Below are 24968 nucleotides of genomic sequence, written 5' to 3' on the forward strand. Positions count from 1 at the left end.
CTAGGGGGGTGTTGTTTACCTTAGAGCAGGTCTGGAGTAAGGTGAAGGAGCTCCACTAGGGACATGAGAGGGCCACAGAGTGCAGCTCATACTCCTGGGCAGGTGTGGACCTGCACACCTGCCCTTACTTAGATGAGCTGTGGCCTGAAGTTGCAGAGGAGGAGGAGAGTGACAGACAGCAGGGGCAGGAGGAGGAGGAGGATGACATGCCCAAAACTGTGACACTGTTCCTGGAGCTGGTTGCCATGAGCCTGATTCTGGGGAGGGATCTTCCAGTCAATGCTCTCAGTTTGTCACACACACAGGATGGAGGAGGTGGGATGTGAATGTCGCTCGACCTGCTTGGGCTGGACATCGAGCTGCAGTCTGTGCACATGGAACCATGTGCAGCATTATTGTGCACTACGCAGACTCAGCAGGCAGCCCTTGAGCCCACCCAGGCTTCTGCTCCTAGGCTCAGGGGAGGCCACACACACTTCTGGTCCCGGGGTGGGGGATGTCCTCCCACCATCTGCCATGGCTGGAAGCAGGCTAGTCACAAGGGACAGGAGCAACCCCAGACACGCTGAGGAGTGCTGCACACAGCACATGGGCATGCCTGCATGTGCAAGGCACCACCCTCTCCAACAGACAGTGCTGTGAGGAGCAGGTGTGTTTGTGCAGGTCCTAGGGAGGGCCAGGCTGCTCCTGGCTCCTCTGCCACCCATGGGATCCCACTGTGGCTGGACACTTCCCTCGCCTTTTGATCCATGGGCAGGAGGAAGTGGGCAACATTGTTCCCTGGGCACCTTGGGGCCCCTGTGAGGTAGGGCCTGCTGTGCAGGCCACACATAGCCTCACTCCCAGGACACCCCCTGTCCTCTGGACTGAGGACTGTTGGTCACTGCTCACAGAGAAGGGCACGGCCTCATGGGCAGTGTCAGTAGGGATGACTGAACGCCTCTCCCTCTTTGTGTTCTCCACAGCTGGACCAGCCAGGACTGAGGGGTTGAGCCCTGACACCCAAGCCAGCCGCCCGACCCAGGGAGACTCAAAAGCACTCCGGGATCCAGGAAGAGCTGATGAGGGAGTATGTGGGCATCCTGAGTGATATACAGCAGACTCTGGTGCAGGTCTGGGAAGATGCAGACTGGCAGACCCGCATGTGAGACCAGCTCGTGCCACAGAAAATGGTGGCACACCTGTCATGCAGGAAATGGTGCCATCATGCAGGAAATGGTGGCACACCCATCTGCTGTTGCTGCTTCTGCCTCCCACCCTCCTGCACCCCCACTATGCCCATTCCTCCTCTGCCACCCCTCAAGAGATGTCTCTGCTCCCTCCTCAAGAAATGCTAATGTCTCCTCCCCAAGTGATGCCCATGCCCCTTACCCCTAGCCCTCTGCCATCCCTGATCCCACTCCAGCCCCCCTTTCTGCCCACCTCCCCTGTTGTCCCAGGACCCACCCCAAGTTCAATGAGGTCCCTGCATCTGAGGTGGCACATTCAGCCACCCTCCACACCACTTCCAGCCCTAAGCCCCGCTCAGGGTTATGAGCCCGCTTCCCCCTCTCCAGATTTTTTAATGAAAGATTAATACAAAGTTTGTTCTGTTAAAATCCAAACAGACCCCTAGTGGGGAGGCCCTGGGGAGAGTTACTAGGGTCCTTGAGAGAAACTCTCCCTCAGGGCCTCCCAGACGCGCACCCTAGCCTGATGGGCCTGGCGGATGGCAGCTGTCCATGGCTGCTCAAAGGGTCTCCCCTCACGGTTGGCCTCCGCCCCCTACCCTGGGAGGAAGGCCTCCCCCTTCCTCTCCACAATGTTGTGGAGGACACAACACACTGAGACCACCTCGGGGCTGCTGTGCTCCCCCACGTCGAGGCGAGTCAGGAGGCACCTTAACCATGCCTTGAGGCAGCCGAAGGTGCACTTCACCTGAATCCTTGCCCGGCTGAGGTGGGAGTTAAATTGGTCCATGATTGGATCCAGGTGGTCAGTGTATGGCTTCATCAGCCATGGCATGAGGAGGTAGGCCACATTCCAATGCACAATGGCATCTCCATGTCCCCAACTGCAAAGTCACAGTGGGGGAAAAATGTGCCACCCTCCAGCTTCCCATAGAGGCTGGAGTTTCAAAATACACGGGCGTCGTGCACCCTGTCCAACCACCTGACACAAATGTCAGTAAAATGTCCACAGTGGTCTACCAGGGCCTGCAGCACCATTGAAAAATAGCCCTTTCAGTTGATATACTGAGCCGCTCAATGTTGTGGTGCGGGGATCGGGATGCGGGGCCCATCTATGGCTCCACCTTAGTTCGGGAACCCCAGGGCAGCAAATTCAGTCATGATTGGGTCCATGTCTCCCAGGTGGATGACTCTGTGCAGCAGAATGGAGTTGATGTCCTTCACAACCTGCAGAAGGAGACAAATAAACACACAAAACAGAAAATGAGAGGAAGTGCCTGAGCCCTTGGGAGGTGCCTTCCCCCCTCCCATCCCTTCCCACCCTCAAACACCCCAGGAGCCACCCCCTGTGAGGCCGCCTCCCTCAGCAGCAGGGCTGTCCTCCCAGGCCCAGCCCTCATTGCCCCCTTTCCCGAGGGTCTCCCTTTTCCAGGACTCCCCCACCCCTGGTAGACCACTGGTAGACCACTGTGGAGAGTGCCTTACCTCCATGAGGAGGGCCCCGATGGTGGACTTCCCCATGCCAAACTGGTTGTCCAACAACTGGTAACTGTTGGAGGTGGTGCGCTTCCAGAGGGTGATTGCCACCTGCTTCTCCAGGGGGATGGCGAGCCACAGGTGGGTGTCCTGTTGTCACAGGGCAAGGGCAAGCCAGGCAAACAGCTTCCAGATGATGGCCTTCCACATACGGAAGTTTTTGAGCCACGGCTAGTCGTCCCACTGTTCCATGACCAGCCAATCCCACCAGTCAGAACTGGTTTCCAGCCTCCAGAAATGTCTCTCCACTGTGGTGTGCAGTTGCATGGGCTAGGAAGGCAGCCTGCAGAAACTGCAGCATTGCTGTGTGGCAGCTTCAGCTCCATGGCAAAAAGACAGAAGCTGTGGCATCCAAAAAAGCTGGGCAACAAAATCAGGTACTGCAAGAGCTTTGCTCTCCCTTGAAGAGGTAGGCAAGCACACAACAGAAGAAGAGAAATAAGATGATCAATTTGTGCTACGCAATTTGTGCGTATCTTATTCAATTCTTTTTTGAAATAGGCTATTTCAAAATTTGGTGCATCTACACAGCACCAAATTTTGAAATATAACACTGTTTCGAGACATCCCTTACCCTTTGTGCAATGAGATTTAAAGGGATGCTGAAACAGCATGTCCACTATACTCTGCAATAGTGTATGCATTCAAAAGATGTGGGGTAGCTATTTCAGGATACCTCTGGTATCCCAAAATAGCATAGCAGTGTAGATGTGCCCTTTAGAAAGGTGGCATCCATTGATTACTATTGCCAGGCTACCTGAAATGCTGCTACTGCCTAGGCAAGCAAGCAATGGGATCATAGAGAGATGGGGCAAGCAGCATCACCAGGAATGAAAGAGGGATCTGCAGAAGGCAGATTTAAATGGTGTTTTCTGCACTTCATGATAGAGTCTTCCAGGTGAGGACACTTGCATGGCATAGAGCAAATGGAATCACCATCGGGAAGCTAAGTATCCTGCACTCAGAGCAGGCACTCAAGGAAAGACTGACATTGCTGAGCAGGCCAAATCAAGCACTGGCAGAAGGCCAAGAGATCAAGGAGAAGGAGATTGATTCTGCCATTACTCAGGGCATGAAGAGTCAAAATCCTCTGCACCTTCTGCAAAGGTTGTTTCTTTTGCATGGACCAGTCCCTATGCCATCAGGTGTTCCCATCGCCTCAGTGAAATAGTGAATTGGGTTAAGGTTGCCAGAGTCGCTTTCTTGTTAAAACTGAAAAAACAACAAATGGTCTGGTAGCACTTTATAGAGTAACAAAACATGTAGATGGTATCATGAGCTTTCATGGGCACAATCCACTTCTTCTTGTTAAAGATATACAGATAGGTGTGTGTGTGTGTGTGTGTGGATATAAGTTTTGATTGCACAAAACATTTGAACAATTGTGTACAGAAATCTGTACAGACCATTCTATTGTTAGGTAACTTGCAAACAGGAAAAAATCCTACAAAGAATTAAAAAAAAAATTAGTTCTGAATTAATTCCCAAATTCTAACTGAAATTGTAATTTTGACATATGATGTACATCATTGAATGGGCATCTCTGGTTTATAGAATGAAACACAAGAGAACTCAACTTGACACTCTCATACAATGGCAATTGCAGCACTCCAACCCACAAAGTGAATTTAAGCACCAACAAAGCCTGAAAAAAATTAAAAAAAAAGAGCTAGAATTCCTGATTCAAAGGCAAATTAGCAAACTCCTGTGCCTTGATTTAACTACAGAAATGAAGAAAGAGGAGATTCAGGTCTTACCCATCCAAGTATAGCACTGTACAATGTATTTCCTAGTCATTTTAGCTTCTGTAACCCACTTAAAATAACTGTTTTTTGGAGAAGGAGTACCAGGAACCTATTGCACATATAAGTTAGTTTAACTAAAAAAACTGAAACTTTCCAATTAAACAATCTTGAAAATTGTCCCTAAAAATATTCAAGTCAGGTATTCCATCAATCACAACACTTCTACATGAGTGATTTGGAGTTTGACAAATCAATGTTTCTCAGCAAAAAACATTTTGCCAAAATCCAGAGAAGCATCTTACTTCCATTTCTAGTTACTTACTGTTTCCTTTCTGTTCCCTCCCCTTATCTCCTTTTGCTTGTCAATTTCCTATCTTCCATATTCTGCTCTTCCACTTCCAATTACTTCCTTCTACTGTTCTCATTCATTTGTTCATGTGGAATCACTGTCTGAGATGGTATCAATTTCTATTCACTTCTGAATTCTCAGAATGGAGCAACTGTGTATAAAGGCACAAAGATAAGAGAAAACTGATGGCATATTGGAACAAAACATGTGTCATTTCCCTTTGACTCCTCAATGTAAATACGAGTTTTTCTATTACCTAGAAGCTTTCAGCAATGCTTATTTTACCAGCACTGTAAAATGCCAAAAGTAATAATTGAAAAAAAATGGGGCAGGAACAGTTGAAAGAATATAGTGTAAGAGACAAGTTAATCAGGATCTTTAGCTTTCTGGTTGGATATTAACACTGAGTATACCAATGTATTCTTATATGCCTTAGATAATTCCTAGGGTTTGATTACTTTACTATCGATATAAGTATCTATTCTGAATTTAGAACATGAAGATAACTGACTACAATCAATCCAATTAATTAAATCTGACAGCATATAGAAAACAAAACAAAAAATAGGAGATCAATGAAGATTTCTCATAGCATCTAAAGTTAGAGAAACCTAACAGACATATGTGCCAGAATGGGTCAAATCAATATATAGACTTTTAACACTGGAGACTCAGGTTTCTTCATGCGTATCTGCTATTTTGTGGTTTAAACATTGTGTAAATTTATATTCACATACACATCTTTTGAAAAGTTAAGTTATAAAACACAACATTAATTAGCAGAGTAAAATATAGTTTGGAGGAAATGATTGGAAATCATTAAAATTGTTCAATTATTGATCTTGCTCGTACAGGATTGAACTATATCTAAATACAGAGCATAGTTTATTCTGATAATTTGCTGACTCATTCCAATTTAGTTTATTTAACTATTAGGGTACGTCTAGACTACATGCCTCTGCTGACAGAGGCATGTAGATTAGACTACCTGGCATAGGAAAATGAAGCAGCGATTTAAATAATTGCCGCTTCATTTAAATTTACATGGCTGCCGCGCTGAGGCATACCTGGGAGGTCAACAAATGCGGAGCATCCAGACTACCGCACTGAGCTGACAAACAGCTGATCGGCTCAGCGTGGCAGCCATGTAAATTTAAATGAAGCGGCGATTATTTAAATCGCTGCTTCATTTTCTTATGCCGGGTAGTCTAATCTACATGCCTCTGTCGCCAGAGGCATGTAGTCTAGACGTACCCTTATTTAGTATTTGGTTTTATTATTTTTGTACACTGTGTGTCAGTATTGATTGACTGAGATGTCATCACTTCTATTGAGGCATGCATCAGTATCTTCCTATGCATCTTATTTTTGTGTTTAATAGTACCAGAAAATAATAAAAACAGATATAAATAAAGAAAAAAATCAACATTCTATTTTTGATTGGCAGCATCACTAGCAGATGTGGGTAGGGAGATTAACTCCTACCATATATTTTTCGGTGATTGAACTTTAAAACTTTCCCTTGTTTTTTTCCTTGTTTTAAATAATTAATTAATTTAACTTGTGCAAGAATTTTGAAAAAAAAAATCTCATTCCAAATACTGTATGGCTGCTCCCCAACATCTTCTGGATCCCACTCCCCAGAATCACAATTAATATCTCTGATGGACAAGAGTTGGCGACTAAATCTCCTGATGCTAGGTCCTTTTCTCTGGGGTGTTCAGGGAATGCCAGGAAGGATCTCTACAAATGGTCAGACAACAACCCATAAACAAGAAGAAAGGGAAACTTCACTTTCACCTTACTGCCATTTCTCTAAGCTATAGGGGTAAATATGAACTCTTAAGGATTAGCACACAGCTGCATAGATTTCTTGAGGATATTTTCTTAGGTAATTGTGTGATAACTATTCAAGCCCTGGGGATTAGTGCAGAATGACCTCCTGGAGAAGGAAACTTTTGAACTCTTTCGGCCCTGAGTGGAGACTTTCCAGCTTCTTTCAGACTCTTTGCATATGCCTAAAGAATATGGCAGGAGAGACCAGTGGCATTTAATGGTAGCTTTTTCAAAGTTACAATCAGCAAGTGTCTTTTAAAGATGAGACCTAGCTAGAAGTGACACTGGAAGGTCAGTCCACCTTCTTTCCTTAAGATATTATGGCCTGTTCTACACTAAGGCTACGTCTAGACTGGCATGATTTTCCACAAATGCTTTTAACGGAAAAGTTTTTCTGTTAAAAGTATTTGCAGAAAAGAGCGTCTAGATTGGCATGGACGCTTTTGCGCAAAAGCACTTTTTGCGGAAAAGCGTCCATGCTAATCTATACGCGGTTTTGCACAAGAAATCCCCGATCGCCACTTTCGCCATTGGGGCTTTTTGCGCAAAACAGTTTTTAGCTGTCTACACTGGCCCTCTTGCACAAAAGCATTTGCACAAGAGGGCTTTTTCCCGAGCGGGAGCAGCATAGTATTTGCGCAAGAACACTGACAATCTTACATTAAATTGTCAGTGTTCTTGCGCAAATTCAATTGGCCAGTGTAGACAGCTGGCAAGTTTTTCCACAAAAGCTATAGCTTTTGTGGAAAAACTTGCCAGCCTAGACACAGCCTAAGACTTTGCATCGACTTTAGCACATATGGTCAATTTTCTAAATGATGTGGCCACACTACCACGCCTGTCGTATTGACTTTAAGGGCTGCTGAAATCAGTTTCAGAACTCCTGCTTTTCACGAGGAGTAACATTATTCCCAATCTTCCATGTTCAAATTTATGGTAGTATAGATGCAGCATTGCCGAAAGTCAAGGCTATTGGCTTCCGGGAGGCCTCCCGCAGTTCTCATTCTCACTGCTCTGACCAGAACTTGCACCTCTACTGTTCTCCAGGTGAATCAGAAAAGGCCTGGGAAAGTCTGAATTTAATTTTCTATGTGGCCAGCATTGCGAGCATATCTCAGAGCTAGCAGCAATCCATGCCACACGTGGACATGACTTTGACCGATTCTAGTAACACTAAGTTTGAATACTTCTTCTCCCAGGGCCTCCAGTTCCCATGGGCACAGAATTGTGCCTGCATGGAGTATCCAGGAGATCTTGCACCACATCGAGGCATGAGGAGATGAACCCATTCTCTCTGAGTGCTGAACCAGCAAGAGGAACGTGAACATGTATGGCAAGATCACAAGTTGCCTGGTGTCTAAAAGCTATTCCAGTGATGCCCAGCAGCGGTGAATCAAAATCAAGGAGGTGAGGCCGTGCTACCAAAAGGCAAAGGAAGAGAATGGAAAGTCTGCTGGAGCACCTCACAGCAGCTGGATGCTCGAGCAGCTGGATGCAGTTTTGAAAGTGAGGCCCATCCACCTTCCCAGTGTGACTGTGGACAGGGGCAGATGATCATTTTGTGGGGCCCAGGGCAGCCCAATTTCACGGGGTCCCCTTTGTCATGGCCCATGCGTGGGGCTTCTTGAAGCGAGGGGTCTGGGGCGGCCGCCCCGCTCGCCCTACCCTATATCCGCCCCTGACTGTGGAGTCTGGCCAAGAAACACTTAATGTCAGAGGGCAGGACAGCTTGGTGGTGGAGGAGGAGGAGGAAGAGAAGGAGCATGGCCAGCCAGTAATCCCCAAGAGCCAAGAGCTGTTTATAACACTGGAGCCAGTCTCTTCCTTCCAGGATGTCTCCCAGTCCAGCAGCAACTGCGGGGAGGGCAATTCTGGTGAGTTCATAAATGTTTTCTAACTATAAGTGGCTTAAAGCAATGGGGTGTGATGGGTGATATGCTCTGTGCCTACACAGCATGGAGGGTGCAGAACAGCTTGTTAATGTGTCTGCAGATGGAGGAGGAGTCTAGTTTGCACAGCTCCATGAAGTTCTCAACTAGGAACTCTTTGATCCTTCTCACAAGGTTTTTGGGGAGTCCAGCCTTATGCCATCCTCCACAGTAGGACACCTTCCCATGCCAAGCCACTGGTAAGTGATCTGACATCATTGACACAAAACATTGCAGCATAAGGCCCAATTTTATGGCCACATTCAGTCAGTATTCAGTCCCTGATTCAGAGATGACTGATACCTCGCATGGAACCTGCATGATGGAGGAGGGGAACCTATTAGGATTCTCCCTGGAAAGCCGCATATACCAGACACACTCTCCCTCCCCCACTGAGGGCTGTCCTCAGGAGGCAGCATGTGCTGGACCCAGTGTGTGCCAGACACAGCAGAAAGTCGCCCTCCTCCCTTCTCCCACCTGTAGGCTCCTACCCTGGCTGGGAAAGTAGCACAGTCCTGGGAAGCCACGTGTGCTGGACACAGTGGGAAGCCATCCTCACCCCCTCCCCCATCCTGCCTGCATGCTTCTGCCCTGGCTGGCCCTTTACCATGCCTGACTACTTCCAAACTGATTGCAACCCAATTCTCCCCTGAAAAATCTGTGCACCCGTGGAAAAGTGCCCACTTTAAAGCAAACATTTGGCCTTGCACGGAACACATCTCCATTGTCTTTACAAAGACCTTCAATGTTGGGTAACATATATGGGTTAGGCTTCACACAATGTATCTCCTGTAATGGATCTCACTGCTCATACGCTGGCTAGGTGCTCTGCCTCAGCTCCCCCATCCTGCCATATAAGTTTCCTCCTTGTTCTCACAAAGATTACAGAGCACACAAGAGTCTGCCACCATAAAGTGAATGTTGTATAACTGAGGTCCAGCCAAGTCAGGAGACTCCTGAACCTCCCCTTTAAACATCCAAAGGCACATTCCATGACCCTTCTGCACCTACTCAGGCTGTTGTTAAACTCCTCCTTGCAGGAGTCTAGGCTGCCCATATAGAACTTCATGAACCATGAGAGCAAGAGATAGGGTGGGTTGCCAAAGGATCACAATAGGCATTTCCACCTCCTGATTCTGATTTTCCTTTCTAGAAAAAAAGTTCCACTCTGCATCTTTTGGAAGAGGCAACAGTTCCAAAAGATGTGTGTGTTATGCACCTTTCCCGACTGTCTCACATTGATGTTGGTGAAACAGCCCTTGTGATCTACCTGCAGCACAGTGGAGAAGTACCCTCTTGTGGTTGATGCACTCAGAGGCAAGGTAGTTGGGGGCCAAGATGGGGATGTGTGTTCCGTCTATAGCTCCACCAGTTAGGGAACCCCATCACAGCAAAGCCATCCTCTGTAGTATCCACATGTCCCAGAGTAACAGCCTTCAAAGAAGAATGGTGTTGATGGCCTTGGCTACTTGTATGATGACAGCCTCCACTATAGATTTCTCCACTCTGAACTGATTCCCCACTGACTGTTAGCTGTCTGGTGAGGCAAGTTTCTGGAGGGCTATTGCCATCCACTTTTCCGTGGTCAAAGTGGGTTTTATTTGGGTATTCTGGCAACTCAGGGCAGGGGAAAGCTATTTGCAAATTTCCAAGAAAGTAGTTTTGTACATTTGGAAGTTCTGCAGCCACTGTTGATCATCCCATCTCTGCATCACAGTGAGGTCCCACCAGCCTGAGCTTGTCTCATGGCACCAAAACAGGCATTGTGCTGTGTCCAGAGGATTGACTGGCAGCTCTCTTGCATCAACACCAGGCTTTGCATGAGCAGCGACTCCATGCCACACCGAGATTCATCCTCATCCTCTTCCTGGAGGAGGAACATGTGTATGCTCACAAAGTACTATACCATAAGGTGCACCATGACACACATCAGCATGACAATGGTTTCCTGCAAACCTGGCTCCATGATTGCACTGCTGTGGCATCTGTGCGGGCAAAGAGGGCACAAAAAGGTGTCAGTACACGGCTTCCTTTTGATCTCATGAAAGAGGGGGACCAGATGAGTGCATTATGGAATGTTGATGACATGAGTCCTTAACCACCCTCTGCACGATTTTGGTCCCAGTGGGCACCATGAGCATAACCCAGAATGAAAAGCTGTCCATGGTGCATCATTCTCTGAGTCGATGGTAGGCTCTCTACTGAGGACACCCTATTTCAAATTACATTTGATTCTTCCCCACACTGAGGACACAGACCTTTGACTTCACAAAATTGGGAGCCAAGAAATTGACTATATCAGATTTTATTTTATGTCATAGTGTAGACATGCCCTTCAGGTGAATCTGTGATCCCTTATCATTGAGAAGAAGCTAGAGTTTGTGCTAAGGGAAATTTTTTATTCATATTGAAACCTAAAACACTCTACAACTATGTGAGCATTCAGAACACTAGATAACACTTTGTATAACCCCATTTGACATTGATAGTGTCTACCATCGACCATATATGTCATCAGCATTTTATACTAGATCGTAGGAGTTTGACAATGTTTTATTATTTTGTTATTTCCCCGACATTTCTATATTTCATAGTTCAGTCAGAAACAGAAATGAAGTGTTGGTATATAGGGAAGGATATTCTTGTATTTTTTTCACACATGAAGAAGGAAAAAGAACCTTTTAATATCACATTTATGTTAGATTTTCATCCCAATTACATGGCCGCAGCACACACACAGACTAGATTAGAATGTTCTAATCCTTGGTCAGCACTAATCCTATTGGCTGACCAATTGAATATTTGAATGCTAATAAAAATCAGTCTCTGGATGTTTTGAAGCTATCCAGAACTAACTGCAGCGGAAGTCCCTTTTAGAAATTTACATGAAATTAATTTGACGCTGATAATAATAATAATAATAATAATAATAATAATAATAATAATAATAATATATTGTTAGATAAATATAGATTATAAATAAAACCAGATACTGCATTGCTTACACAGACAACTAATTTATCTTCCATTTCATTTAATAATGGGAGATTTATATAAGGAAAGAATGAACAAAGGCTACTGGACTGGGTTCATAAGTAATATAATATTTTACCTCCTAACTGCAGACTGTTGCTGCCGAAAAGCCATATATTACACACACTCATGTTCTGATAGCATAATTCTTGTTGACTGTCATGCACCTATTTTACATACTGGCTACAGAATGGCTTTAATTTAGATAACTCCAGCATCCTTTGAAAAGTGATTGTAAAGTATTCAATTAATTCACAATGCAAAAAATAACATATAGACACAGGTCAAGTCTTTTAGATTAAATTAGGCTTCCAGTATTTGGAAAACTGGCATAAAAGTAGCAGCATAAAGTTGGGAAGAGCACATGAATGATAGTGAATCAGTTTTCAGGAGTGTAAAAGAAAAGACTGCAGCAAATTATTAATCCTTTGCTATTGTAACCAATAGTATCAGTACACATATGCCAAATGTCTTAGACTCGCTCCCAAAGAGTTACCTAATCACTATGTTTCTAGACTAAGCACCACATGTACAATTTTATTCAATCAACAAGAAAAAAAGAAAAAGTGTAGATGGGCCAAATTTTTGAAAAGCCTCCTCCAAAATTTGCATACCTTTTTCCAATAGATCAGTGTAGTCTAGACATAACCCCTGTAGCGTGCTTGAGATTTTTCTGTCCCAAATGCAGGAATCTGCACTTGTCCTTATTGAAGCTCATCAGATTTCTTTTGGCCCAGTTTGTCTAGGTCACTCTGGATCCTATCCCTACACTCCAACATAGGGTATGTCTACACTACCACCACTAAGATTTATAGCTGATTTTCACTAAAGTACTTAAAAGTCATCCAGGGGACCATCTCACAAGGGGCTCTGGCAGTGATTCATAGGGCTCAGGCCAGCTGCCCCTTCTCCCTTCCCATTGATGGGCCTCTTTCTGTCTAATGCCCCCACACTTAATTTCCATTTGTGATCCCTTTATAAAAAATCCCTCAGGGTATGTCAACACTACAAAGTTAGTTCGAACTAACGGACGTTAGTTCGAACTAACATTCATAGGCGCTACACTAGCGCTCCGTTAGTTCGAATTTAATTCGAATTTAATTCGAACTAACGGAGCGCTTAGTTTGAACTAGGTAATGCTCATTCCACGAGGATTAAGCCTAGTTCGAACTAGCTAGTTCGAATTAAGGGGTGTGTAGCCCCTTAATTCGAACTAGTGGGAGGCTAGCCCTCCCCAGGTTTCCCTGGTGGCCACTCTGGCCAACACCAGGGAAACTCTATTGCCCCCCTCCCGGCCCCGGACCCCTTAAAGGGGCACGGGCTGACTACGGTGCTTGTGCCAGGTGCAAGCCTGCCAGCACCCAGCCAGCAGACCCTGCACCTGGCACGGATCGAGCCACCCACCCGATGCCCCCCAGCCCTCCCCCTCTTCCCAGGACCAGGCTGGCAGCTCCTGGGAGCTTGCCTGGGACCGCAAGAGGCGGGCACCCATCTGGGCTAGTGCAAACATTGTGGACCTTGTCCACGATCTCCGCACTAGGCACAGGAAAGTGGCCGGCGTGGGCAGGATAGCTGCCAGCCTGGCCACCCAGGAGCAGGTGTGCAAGAGAATCAAGGGGCACTGAGACCCCCGACCCTGAGCCCTGAGCTTACAATGGCCGTCCTGGGTCAGACCAAAGGTCCATCTAGCCCAGTAGCCTGTCTGCCGACAGTGGCCAACCTTAGGGACCCTGGAGGGGATGGACCGAAGACAGTGACCAAGCCATTTGTCTCGTGCCATCCCTCTCCAGCCTTCCACAAACTGTGGGCAGGGACACCACTCCTACCCCCTGGCTAATACCACTCCATGGACCCAACCTCCATGACTTGATTTCACTTCCCTTTAAACTCTGTTCCAGTTCTAGCCTTCACAGCCTCCTGCAGCAAGGAGTTCCACAGGTTGACTCTTTGCTTTGTGAAGAACAACTTTCTGTTACTAGTTTGAAGCCTGCTACCCATTCCTTTCCTTTGGTGTCCTCTAGTCCTTCTTTATGGGAACTAATGAAGAACTTTTCTTTATGCACCCTCTCCACCCAACTCCTGCTTTTAGAGACCTCTATCCTGTCCCCCCTCTGTCTCCTCTTTTCTAAGCTGAACAGTCCCAGTCTCTGTAGCCTCTCTTCATCTGGGACCTGTTCCCAACCTCTGATCATTTTAGTTGCCCTCCCCTCTCCCACCCTCTCTCTTCCCCTCTCCCACCTCCTTTTCCCAGTCTCCCCCAGTTTTGTTCAATAAAGACAGATTCCATTTTGGAAGACACATTATATTTATTTTGTACATCAAGAAGAGGGGCTAGGGAAGGGTAAGTGGAAGGAGGTGAGGGAGGAATGGGGCACGAGCCCCCGATGGGGAGGACTGGGCTGGCTCTGCGGGCTTCTGGGGGTGGAAGCTCTCCTGCAGCCCCCCAATTTCCCCCTCTCTCCAGATGGCAGCCTGCGGCAAGTGCAGCCGGGCTGATAGCCGAGTACTGTGATGTGCCCAGTGTGGGCACTCAGAGCACTCCAAGCCAGGACTGCTTTGCAAGCGGGGCACCCGTGAGAACTGTCTGTCCGGGGTGGGGGGTCGGGACCCTTTAAGCACAGCCCTCGGCTAGCCTGATACAGCATCTCCACGCTCTAAGTCCTCCTCTGATGCCCTGCTGGCACTGCTTCCGGCCATCCTTAAGCCTGGTTCAGGGTCCACTTTATGTGGACGCGCTAGTTCGAATTAGCAAAACGCTAATTTGAACTAGTTTTTAGTTCTAGATGCGTTAGTTCGAATTAGCTTAGTTCAAATTAACTATTTCAAACTAAGTTAGTTCGAATTAACATTGTAGTGTAGACGTACCCTCAGAGAAGATAGACTTCTGTCCTCAGTTCCACTGATCATGATACCTCTTCCCAGTTTTACAATACAGAAAAAAAATTGACTTACAGCCCCCTTACTCCATGCCCCCTCCATGTCCCCATTGCTAGCACTTACCTGAGTTGAAATCTCATTTTTACAGACTCAACAGGCAACATGGCTTTTGAGATGGTTTGGTCTCTTCAGCAGATTACCACACATGGAATGATTTCTCTTTCTGACTCCTCCTCACCTATTTCTGTGGATTCTCCTTCTTCCCTGCAGGGTTGGCCTTCAGATAGGTCATAGACCCTCCATTATGTGATAATCCTTTGGGTAATGAAGAAGAAAGAACAAGGTCTAGATCCAAAAAAGGCATCTGTAGTTCTCTGTGTGCTGTGTCTGCTGACTCATAAGTATCTTGTATTATCTCAGATTACTTGTCCCTCATGTATAGTCATCTCCTGTGACCTGGGTGCTACTTCACCTTTCATGACTCCTTAAGTCCACTCTGTCTGGTGTCTCCTTAATGACTGAGCAGTCACATGAGAGCTCATATACAGAATCAGGCGGTCCTTGGCTGATCTGTCAAACTCTCGTGCCTGCTTTCTCTGCTTAGGGAAGCGTTAGTACCATTATACATGTCTTGACCTCATCTGGAATACTGTTTGCAATTCTGTTCACCCATGTTTAAGAAAGATAAAGGATGATCAGGGAAATTGAAAATCTACCTTATGGGAGCTTGGGAGCTTCAAAGAGCTTGGCTTTTTTATCCAAAAGAAGGCTGAGGGGAAATACAATTGTTTAGATGAGAGGGATATATACCAAAGAGAGAGAGGAAGTATTTAAGTGTCAATATGTACACAAGAACAAATGGCCATCAACAAATTTAGGCTTAAAATTAGAGAAAAGTTTCTAACTATAAAGGAGTAAAGTTCTGGAACAGCCTTTTAAAGGGAACGGTGGGGGCAAAAAAGAATCTAACTATCTTCAAGACTGAGCCTGATAAGTTTATGAAGGGTTGATGTGTAGCTAATCTGCAATTCTAGTAGCAAATATCCCCACTAGCCATTGACTGGACATTAGATGGGGAGGGTTCTGAGTTAATGCAGAGAATTATTTTCTAGGTGTTTGGCTGTTGGATATTTTTTATGTGCTCAGGGTAAAACAGACTTCCATATTTGGGTTGAAAGGATTTTTTTCCCTGGGTAAGATTGATAGAGACCGTGGGCGGGGAAGGAAGGGTGGGTTACACTTTCCTTTGCATCCTGGGGCACCATTCACTTGCAGGTTTATTTGAAATCTTTAAACCGTGATTTGAGGACTTCAAGTAATTCAGTCAGAAGTCTATTACAGGCTGAGATTCTGTGACCTGCAATTTGCAGGAGGTTAGACTACATGATCATGATGGTTCTTTATGGCTTTAAAGTCTATAGGTCTAGGATCGTTGCCCATCTTCATCTGCAACAGGTCTCCCCTCCTTGGTAGTAGCATTCCTTTCTGCCATCAATGCCTACACTGAACAATTGTGTCACCACATCAGTTGGGTTTCCCAGTGTGCTGAAAATGGTAATGAAAGGTCTGAGCCAAAAGAAACAACCTGGAATAGTTTCTTACTTGCTTTCAAAGTAAATTCCACTGTACCATTATGCTAGGATATGTCATGAAGAAGATAGTGTATCAAACTCTCACTTATATACAAATTCCTTGAATTTGTCTATGCAAATTGGGGTATTGTCAGTGCACACAGTGTCTGGCATGCCATATCTAGCAAAATGTGCCTTCACTTCATCAGTCACTGGCTTGCTTCTTGTACCCATGTAGCCAGACAGGAACTCCCCTCTACCCCTCCCCCCCTTAACATCCATCTTTGCTTGCCTGGAAGCATACAGGGCACATAGAGCAGTAAAATCAGCATAGTCTTTGAAAGCCTTGACAGAAGGCTCAGATATGCCAGCTCACCCAGTGACCCTGGACAACTGTAAGCAGAGATAAGAGGGTGGTCGAACTAATCGCTGACCAACAGGCTGCCGAGAACTGCCTTGACTGAAATCCATATTGATACGAACACACAATGTCCGAGAGGAGGAATCTCCCGCCCAGTAAAAAAATGTCCAGTACTCGCAATTTAGTTATCTCTCTTGCAAGTGTAAATTCAGTTGACACTCCCTTGTAAGAACTGGCATCACAAAGACGGACCAACACAATTTGGCATCTTACATAAGAAAGAGGATACGGGCCCCTATGGGTATAAAGTTGGGTCCAGCAGCACGCTTACTTTGAGTGTCAATCTACCATCTATCTGCTGGTCGGGTTAGGTGATTGGCCTCCCGAGGTTCCACGGGGATGCCCACCTCGTATTCATCTTTCCTGGGAATTGAGGGACCGGCCCTGGCCTGATATGCTGGAGTTGAGAGGCACAGAAGGGGGTAAAAATTGTACCTGGATGTGGTCCTTTGTCTTAAGTGTACACATAGATTTAGAGCTCTTTAAAGATTAAGCCGTCACTTGGTACCATTATTTCTATTTTCTATCGTTATTTTCTTTGTACCATTTTTAAGATCTATATTTGCTAGCAGTTAAGAAATAGAGCAATAGCCATTGTAACCATATGATTTATAAGCTTCTTTAATAAACCTGCAAAAGCGGCGAGGAGTCCTGTGGCACCTTATAGACTAACTGAAGTGTAGGAGCATAAGCTTTAGTGGGCAAAGACCCACTTCGTCAAATGCATGTCTTTTAATAAACCTGTAACTGTTTAAGTTTTAACCTGACTCCTTCAGTTGCTGTAACAGAACCAAGCACCAATACAGGCAGAGCTGTGCATTTGGATAGTGTCGCTTCCAGAGGACAGATCCGTAGGGGCATCTCTCAGCCTTCCCTAGGCTGCCCGCTACGAAGGGATCATGTATCCTAGCAGTCAAAATCTGAGATGTAATAAGCTCTCCCTGTAAACTCTGGGGCATCTGTCGGCCTGTTGGCTGCCCACCACAAAGGGACCTGGTCCTAGCGGTCAAAGAAACGGATGTTAAACTTCTCGGAGTGCCCATCAGCCTCCCTAGGCTGCCCGCTGCGACAGGACCTTGTGTCCTAGCAGTTGAAGACTGGGGTGTAACATACACACACACACTGCCCTGACCATCAGCTGACAATCCTTCAAAACATCAATTTCCCAAAACATTGAGTCATTCCATTGTAATCAAGTACTGCTTTAAATTAAAGCTATAAAGCTATAGAAGTACATTCCCAGCTTTTCCCCTGGTTATGTGGCAGCTCATGTGGCAACAAAATCTTTTTCTGTGGCAGTTATCACACAACCAGCAAGTGTGACACACTTCTATCAAATAACAGAGTTGTGTATTCATTCTCCAGTAAATACACGCTTGGGCCCATCTAAGATGGCTGCAAATACCCAAAAGTGAGACCTGGTATCTTAACATGAGGCAGGAACATCAACTGTTCTCAAAAATGATTCCATCCTGCATACACCCAGCTCATCCTTAATTTGAAAACATAGTTCTGCAACTACTACCACATGGTTTTTGTCTTCTGGCCAGAGTGCTATTATCACTCTCTTGATTGCCTGTAGTTGGATGCACCGTTTCTGTTGCCTTTTTGGTTCCTACCATTTTTATTGTTGAAACTGAGACACTGAATTCATTAACATGTTGCACTATATCACAATTCCCTCCTCAGAACTTGCAGTGGTTGAGTGTATGTTCCTCGCTCATGGTATCAGCTAACACTTTTTCTCTTTAAGCATATCCAGTTCAGTCTGTAACAGGGTTCTGATGACTTAAGCAACCAACTGCTCCTGCAAACGAGATGCACCAAATCCTTTTTCGGATACATCACATGGGTGTGATTGTGGCTTTCCTGGGTTGTTATTATTTCAGAACAGGGGCAATCACTATTGGTTTTATTTCGCTATTGGGGATTTGGACAGTCCCACTTTGTATCCTGTCTTGTGAACTACTGTAGAAAGTTCATATTGAGGAAATTCTTGGGGGGAAGGTCCAGAGGCAGCAGGCAGCAGGCACAGGAGGAAAGACAGACAGAGCCCTACAAATTTGTGTATATCCGCTTTATATTCGTGGGTATGTGCATTTGCTGATGTGCCTTTGGGCATCCATGGATTATTTTTGCAGATGCAGATACAAATTTTGTATCTATGCAGGTTTTAATAACAGAAACCCCTTAACCATAGAAATTCTTACAGGGTTAATAAAAGGGTATTCAACTATGGGATAGAGGTTGTTTTATATAAATAGCATTAATTGTAGCCTTTTTAGCATTTTCAAGGTAAGCAATCTCGTACTACAAGCAGCCATGGACCACAGCACATGTCCAGGCAGGGAATTAAAATGCTGGATGCACAGCTGTTACTCAGTGCAGCGTTGCTGTGCTTTTGTGCTTAAGGTGCTGTAAAATTGACAAGCCTGGGAAAAAGCCTTGGTGATATTATGACAATGTGTGGATGAATGCCGGTTACTTGAAAGGGCAGCCAGAGTTTCCCTGATCTGACAGAACCTGGAGCTGGCCCCACTGTTTATACATGGAGACAGCAGCTGCCTGACAAAATACCAGTTTGCTGAGGTATTGTTCCCCAAAGTAAGATGAAATGGAAGAGGTACTGCTGGTGTTGCAGTCCATCCTGGCAGGACATGTACCAAAGTTAGCCAGCTTGTGACTGTAGTAGGCCAAAGCTTTCAAAGATTAAAATTAGTTTGACAATATTCAGCAAATTACCTTTACTTTTGCTTTGTTGAGTTTTAAGCCTCCCGGAATGAGATCTATGGTAATTTTTTGAATAGCGATTTCAGACATCAATTCTTCCAGCCATATTGATGGAATTAAATACATTCAATTTTTAATCATTAGCGATTGTAAATATATTAAAATTAGATCTTTTATGGGATTATTATTTGAATAATTACTAAGTAAACATATAAGAGATCTCTCATTAACAAAATTCCTAACATAAACTGTGAGAAAAATCCGTTCAATTAACAATGCTTTTTAAGCCAGTTGATTGCATCTCTACAGCTCATCTTGTATGAATCTTAATTATGTCTAATAAAAAAGTTCCTTTGACATTTTGGAAACATATAAATATGGAATAATACTGTAAGAGGTGGTTATCAGTGACATTACTTCCAAATGTAAATATTCTAAATATAAAAATTGCATGATATTTCAGCTGATGCCTACTGTAAAGTTCCCCCATTAGGAAAAATGATGCTAACAGCATTATGTCACCTTTAAAGATCTTGCAACTAGAAACCACTGCTGCCCTGATTCTGATCATTCGGGTACTGTTTCTTAACTGGCTAAAACCCGACAATGATTTCCTTGAATTCACTCTGCATTTACACAAGTGCAACTAAGAGCAGAATCAGACATGTAATATTCTCTACTGCAGTGCATCTAAATGCAAATCTCTCAGTTTCATCTTGAATAATGATCCCATTTAAATGGTCTACAGCTCTGTGGTGCCATTCCCTAAAATACTAACTACAATGAGAAAAGCTGTATTTGACATTCATTAAAATGTATTAGACTGTCATTTGAGTATCATTTTAAGTGTTCAGGCATAAAATAAAAGGCAATGAAATGCTGCTGAGATGCTAAAGATAAATAATGTCTTTCTTTAGTCCACCTCTGTCCCCAAGAAAAGGAGACATGAAATTTAATTTTACTAGAAACACGTGTTATTTGTTTCACCTTTTATTTTAACAAGGATTTAAAATTGTAATGCTTAAAAACTTGGAATAGCTTCATGGCTCTCTATTGTGTTGGGGTACTGGAAAAATCCTTCCTAGCTTTGCATGGTGCATTTGGGCCAGCCATAATTGAAGCCTCTGTGGTCAGAGCAGCAAAGGGACTCGTTCCTAATTTTATATCTGCTGGCACCAAAAGGAAGAAGAAGGCTGGGAGTGTAGGAAGGAGATAGGACAGAGGCATAGTGAAAGAGGTATGGGGGGGCAGTTGCCCCTGGGTGCCACACTAGGGGGACACCGGGCTGGGGTAGGAGCTCACAGCCCACCATAGCATGGCAAGCCTGGCACTTGTGGACCACATGCTCCCTTCAGTGAAGCTGCTGAGGCAGGGCTGAGTGGCGGAAGCGGGCACCTCAAACGTAGAGTTACTGTGTGTCTGGTGCCTGGCTCTGGGGAGTGGAGGAGCATTGGGCTAGAGCAGGGTGGAGTGCTGGGGTGCCTGGCTCTGGGGGGAGGGGTGGGAACATTGGATTAGAGTGGTGGGCTGGGGGTGCCTGGCTCTGGGGGATGAGTGAGTGCATTGGGAGTACTTATAATTTTTTTAAGGGATGCTTTATAAAAAAAGGTAGAGAAACACTGCTCTAAACCATTCCTTTTGGCCTCACTGTTTCCTTTCTCCTTTGGCGAGTTGGACAGGCAGCAGTTTTGGTTAAAATATATCAGACATGTGTACACAGTGCCTGCTCTACCTCAGCTGGTTCTGGATAATCAGGAACTCAATTCTAAAGGAGCTGGCATTACTGAGGTCATCGATCCCCCCATGTTTTGTTGCAGATTTTCCAAACAAAATGCTGGTGTTTTCTATAAGTCACCCACATCTCCCAGTCATAGCAGACACTTGGGATTAACATGGCTTTCTCAACTAAAAGTCTTATACGTATTCAGATGCTGTGATTGTGAACACCTGGTGAGGCAGTCTGCCAAAGGCAAGGCTGGCCTTGAACTTGACATCTATGGCTTCAGTTGAATTCCTTGTGTGAAATTTGGAAGAGCAGCTCAGAGAGACCTCTCTCCTTTACTTAAGGATAAAATCTCACGGTATCCTGAAGAAAAAAGTTCTCGTGGCAGACAGATAGCCATACTTGCAGTGTAACCTCAGCTTTAGGCTACTTATTGCTTCAAGTGCTTCAAGAAAGTGAGGGCGATTCTCATGTTGTGTTTTAATTTTATTTAAAAGGTTTTTTGAGTGTTATTTTAACAGGTAAGTTAATCTCTTATGTTCATAACTATGATGTAGTTTATAGCAGTATGATAGTATGAAAAATAATTAGGTTAACTAGGTAACTAACTAGGCAGTTAAGAAGCATTACAGATCGCTTACAATAAATTTGATATGCTCAAAATCTTTTTACCTTTTATTCATTAAAGCAACAAGTTACTCATTTGCTCTAACAGTGGTTTTAAATGTTTTATTGAAATATAGTGATAAAATTAATATTTAGGTTGTATACCATTTATTTCCCTTGTGTTTTATAAGACTCGGGGTACGTCTATACTAGCCCCTAGATCAATCTAGGGAGGCTAATGAGGGCGACCGGAATTGCAAATCAAGCCCCGGATTTAAATAACCCTTGCTTGATTTGCATGTTCCCAGCTGGTCGCCATTTTAGAAATTGACTAACCTGAAGTAACTGCCCGCGTCTACATGCGGCAGTGAAACGGGATTCTGGAATAAAGCCCTAAATCAAATTAGGTGGTATTCCTTGTGGAATGAGGTTTACCACTTAATTCAATTTAGGGGCTTTATTCCGGAATCCTAGATCGATCTAGGGGGCTAGTGTAGATGTATCCTCACATATTTTAAGCATTTGACATTTTTTATGTAAAAGACATGAACCTAATGAGAACGGGATACGAACAAATGAAAGAGAAAAAATTATTTAACAGAATGTAAACCACAAAAACTATGATTTATATTTGTCTGTAGTTACAATCTACTAACTGATCTACTAACTGATCCCAGTATCAGTGGATATTAGTAGTATTTGTTTTTTTTAAATTTAAGTTCTTATTTTTTGCTGACTTAGAAATAAATAACTGATATATAGTAACAATTGATTGGGGGAGGTGCAAATTTTGCTTTTCTCCTGGGCGCATAACACCCTCACTATGCCTCTGAGATAGAGCCATTGCTAGCCTCTTCCCTCTTCCATACCAGACCCAAGAAAGAAGGAGATGCACTGCTTAAAAGGATGAGGCAGTTTGTTTTCTCCCCCAGACACTGGAATATACAAAGAAAGATGGAATGAGATAGAAAAGGATATGAGACCTTAAAAAAAAAGAATGGGGGTGGAGGGAAAACTGTGCCAGTGATGTACTTTCAAGCACCTCTGGAAATTTCCACTACATGCATATGATGAAGTGAGTCTTTGCCCATGAAAGCTTACGCTCCAACACTTCGGTTAGTCTATAAGGTGCCACAGGACTCCTTGCTGCTTTTGCAGATTCAGACTAACACGGCTACCCCTCTGATACTTTTCAAGTACCTAACAGATTGTTACAAGAAGGAAGGTGTGACGGGGCACTCAGACCCCGCACCCAACCCCCAAGACTCTGTGCCCTGGGAGAAGGGCAACAGAGCACGTACCGCCGCTGTGCCGGCTGCTCACATGCCGCGGCTCAGCGGGGCAGGTCCGCGGCGTGGCCGAGCAAAGCCGCGGATCAGCTGATTGGTGCTGTCGCCCAGCTGGGGAGGAGCGGCGGCACAGCTGAGCGGAGCGTGGCGCTGACAAGGGGGCGTGGAGGGAAAAGCGCGCGTCGGTAGATGCGAGGAGGGGGTGGGGCACGTAAACACCCCCCCCCCCAGGCCGGCGGAGAGCTGTAAAGGCTGGCTGGCTGCCAGGGGCAGGGAGCGAGGAGGTCGAGAGAGCGCCCCCCCCCCAGACGACAGAGAATCCGGAGGGACACCGACGGGCTTGGCAGGGGGCAACCCAGCAGCGGAGGAGACGCGGGGACACTGCTAGTGTCGGCAGAGAAAACCGGCAGGGAAGGATTGACACCCTGGAACCGGGGTAGGAGAGAGGAAGGAAGCAGCCCAGGGCAGGGCGGCGAGATAGCCGGTGGGCTAGTGCAATTAGGGGCACACCCCCACCAGCTGGACCGAGACTTACGGTAGTCTCCATCCTCAGGGCCCTGGACTGGGGTCCGGGAGTGAGGGCGGGCCCGGGCCCCCCTTCCTTCTCTCCTCCCGAGGGAACACTGGCCATGAACGGGCTCACCGCCCGAGACTGAACAACTTTTCTGGGAAGACAAGTGACTGCTCCTTCCCCCCGCCCCCAGAGACGGGCTGGGGGCGGGGGCACGGTCACAGAGGGTAAAAATTATTCTCCTTAATCTCTGATGATAGGACAGAAAGCAAGGGAGGTTTAGTTCGGACATTACAAAAAACTTCCTAACTGTCAAGGTGGTTAAATACTGGAATAAATTTCTAAGGAAGATGTGGAATCTCCATCATTGGAGATTTTTATGAGCAGGTTGGAAAAACATGTGTCAGGGATAGTCTAGATTTTGCTTGGTCCTGATGTGAATGCAGAGAATTAGACTTGATGATTTCTTGAGGCTCCTTCCAGTTCTCTGATACTCTGATTCTCCTAACTGAATGTTTCCACTAAGGCTATGTCTACACTACTGAGGGTTTTTTGTTTTTTTGGGGGGGAAAAACAGCCATTTTCCAAAAAAAACCTTCACTTATGTCCATACTGCAATTACGTTCTTCCGAAAGAAAATCGAAAGAACAGAAGGGGTTTTCTGACATTGGTAAACCTCCTTCTATGAGGAAGAAGCCTTTTTCCTAAAGAGCTCTTTAGGAAAAAGGCATGTGTGGATGGGGAAGAGGGAGTTCTTTTGAAAAAAGAGAAAAGAGGAAAAAGCACAAGTGCCCTGGTGGCCCTCCATCCATAATAATCACAGCTGAAATGCGAGAGTGCGTCCATTCAGTCTGGATTCTATCTTTTGAAACAGCGGATCGCTATTTCAATGCGCTTTAGCAGTGTGGACACTCTTTCGGAAGAAGTTTTTTTGGAAGATCTCTCCCAGAAAAGCTTCTTTTGAAAGAAGCCTGCAGTCTAGACATTGCCTAACACAGCAGTTCCCAACCGCCGGTCCATGGATTGGTGCTGGGCCCTGAACCCCTGGTTGCCAGGCCATGGCACATTTCCAGGCCACATGCACACCCTGATGATTGGCTCGGCAAGGCCCAGTCTGCCCAGAACCCCCCTTCTCCTCTCCCGGGGATTGTCTCTTCTGCCTGCACCCAGCCTTTTCTGAATGATGCTCCATTGATGCAGGGGATACTGCTGGGGACTAGGAACGGGAGGGCATGGCAGCATGGAGGGTTGCTCTTTAGGACCCAGTAGCAGAGGGCAGGGGCTCTGGGAGCCCTGGCTGGGCTCAGCCCCTACAGCAGGAAGCCACTTGCAGCTGCTGCTTGCTGTGACTCTGGGGCCAGACATTGGCCTGGATCTCCAAGTCCTTGAGGGCTGCTGCTGGGCCCCTGGACCCCAGGCTGTAGCCGGGAGGAAGAATCTCCAGCAGGGCCAGTTCTGCTGCTCCCCAGGAGCCTCTCCCAGGACAGTGCCTCCAGCCCGGCAAGCCCCTGCCCAGCCCAGCCACTGCCCCAGGGTGGGCAGCACTTGTGCGGAGGGGGGGGGAGCGGGAGCAGGTAAGAGAGACTCTCCCTCCTTCCTGGGAATGGCAACCCAGGTACCCAGGGGCTTCAGGGGAAGAGTTTG

At 45.8% G+C, this 24968-nt stretch overlaps 1 long non-coding RNA gene across 1 annotated transcript; it reads right to left on the bottom strand.

Moving 5' to 3' along the window:
* Positions 1 to 1549: 1549 nt before the first annotated feature.
* On the bottom strand, positions 1550 to 4911 carry LOC142826779 (uncharacterized). Its single transcript, XR_012901015.1, has 3 exons — positions 4773 to 4911; positions 2655 to 3105; positions 1550 to 2396 (listed from the first exon to the last, which is right to left on the bottom strand). It is a non-coding gene; the product is annotated as an uncharacterized LOC142826779 (long non-coding RNA).
* Between the last annotated feature and the right edge of the window lie 20057 nt (positions 4912 to 24968).

The sequence above is a fragment of the Pelodiscus sinensis genome, chromosome 2 (genome assembly GCF_049634645.1).
Source record: "Pelodiscus sinensis isolate JC-2024 chromosome 2, ASM4963464v1, whole genome shotgun sequence".
NCBI lineage: Eukaryota > Metazoa > Chordata > Testudines > Trionychidae > Pelodiscus > Pelodiscus sinensis.